Genomic DNA, 1,780 nt, shown 5'->3' with positions numbered 1-1,780 from the left:
TAGAATTTGTTTTCTTTTTTAATATGAGGATGAATTACATTTTTTAAGAAAGAAAAAAAATATTAAAAGACTATTAGAATTTATTATTTTTAGCCAATTAGTCATTAATATTTAAAAATATAGAATAAAATATATTATTAAATTATTAAATTAAAAAAATTAAGTTAATAATTGTCTAAAAATAATAAATTTTGATAATCTTACTATTTGCCAAGTAAATAAATTGAGATAAAGTATATTTAAAAAAATATTAGTTTAAATAAAGTAAAAATAAAAACATAAGTTTATTTTTTTTTAGTAAAATGAGTGCTAGAAAGTCAGTAGAATTCGTGATGTATAGTCAATAAAGAGTCGTCATCAATATTTTTAATTGTCTAAGATAATATCTAATAGTATATAATTATAATTTTTTTTATAATTAAATACGGATCAAATTTTAATAAAAGTACTGACCTTCTAAACTTTCTCTTTCAGTAATTAGCCTTGATAATTTTCTGTGTCAAAACACTTCTATAAAATACCAAATTAAACTATAGTATTATTACGTATACCCATCATAACAAAATTAGGAGAGTTAAACATATGTTATTATATACTTAATTATTTCAAAATTAGTTTTCCTTTCTTCTAGCAGTGCATGATTTTTAAACTCATGAATTTAATCATATGATTATATAAAAAAATTATTTATACGATTAACACATTAAAATTAAATTTATTTAATAAGTAATAAAACTTTAAAGTTAACAATAAGATTTAATAAATATTCTATGATCTATATAAAAAAATTAAAAATTAATTACCAATACAAAATGTAATTCTTTATCAATTATTATCAGTTGGAAAGAATTGTACTGATATTTATTTATCTATTATTAAGTAAGTACAAGTAAATTTTGTCTTAGATTTTTAGTGTAATACTTTTTAGAATTAATTGTGCGTATCATGGAAACATTAAAAAAAAGGGGAAAAAGAGTTGTCTGGTATAGTCCATAATCTCCTCAAATTGCAGAACCGAAAGCTGAAACAAAACAAAATAACAAACAAAAGACGGAGAAGGAGAAACAGCAGCATCAGCAGCAGCTCACCACTCACACAATACCGTTACATAATCAAATCAATTATAACAGTAATAATCATTAAGGTGCTTTTTCTAATTTTATTTCTCTCTTCTTCTTTCCGTCTTTTTAATTTTTTTTTTTTTGGAGAATTAAATTTTACATGTTCTCAATGGAAGCCCGTTCTTCACCGTTTTTGTTTGTTCTCTTCCGCATCATACCCTCGATTAGTTCCACATACAAACTTCTAGAAGTTTCGATTTTTGTTTCTGTCCAAAATGGAATTGATTTTTGTTGAATCTTTAGGTAGCCTGTTCATTCGCTCATAGAATTGTTTTGTCAATGGAAAATCCCGCCTCGTACTTCACGAAATTCCAGACAATAGACACCAAAACTGAGGTATCCAGATTTGTAATTGTCGGATCCGCAGTGAGTGTTAGCGGTTGTTGTGCTCAAACCCCTATCTTGATGCAGATTTTGTGACCTAGGTATTTAGGTGAGTAATGTAGGGCACTGTAACCGTGATTGGAAACTTGAATCACTCATATATGTTCTCAATGGATTATGTTATACATCGGTTTTATGCTGCTTCCCTGGCAGTTGATCCTGTTTCCATGCTAATTTTCTCTCTCAGAAGAGAAACCCTTACATGAGAGCTAGGGAATATAAACACGAAATCTTGGTTTTGAGTTCCGAAAAGATGAGAAGTCAGTGTATTGAGT

General features: G+C 26.7%; 1 protein-coding gene across 2 annotated transcripts in view; it reads left to right on the top strand.

Annotated features, from left to right (window-relative positions):
• The first annotated feature begins 960 nt into the window (after positions 1–960).
• Positions 961–1,780, top strand: part of LOC107491979 (uncharacterized) — a 3,441-nt gene continuing 2,621 nt past the window's right edge. The window contains exon 1 of one of the 2 annotated variants that reach the window (XM_021126196.2): positions 961–1,144. The gene's annotated coding sequence lies outside the window, so the exon portion shown is untranslated. The remainder of the gene's footprint in view (positions 1,145–1,780) is intronic. The other variant, XM_016112928.3, reaches the window with a different exon arrangement.

Source organism: Arachis duranensis, chromosome 6, assembly GCF_000817695.3.
Source record: "Arachis duranensis cultivar V14167 chromosome 6, aradu.V14167.gnm2.J7QH, whole genome shotgun sequence".
In the NCBI taxonomy this organism is placed as follows: Eukaryota; Viridiplantae; Streptophyta; class Magnoliopsida; order Fabales; family Fabaceae; genus Arachis; species Arachis duranensis.
The sequence above is the reverse complement of the archived record's forward strand: the minus strand, read 5'-3'. Positions and strand labels throughout refer to the sequence as shown.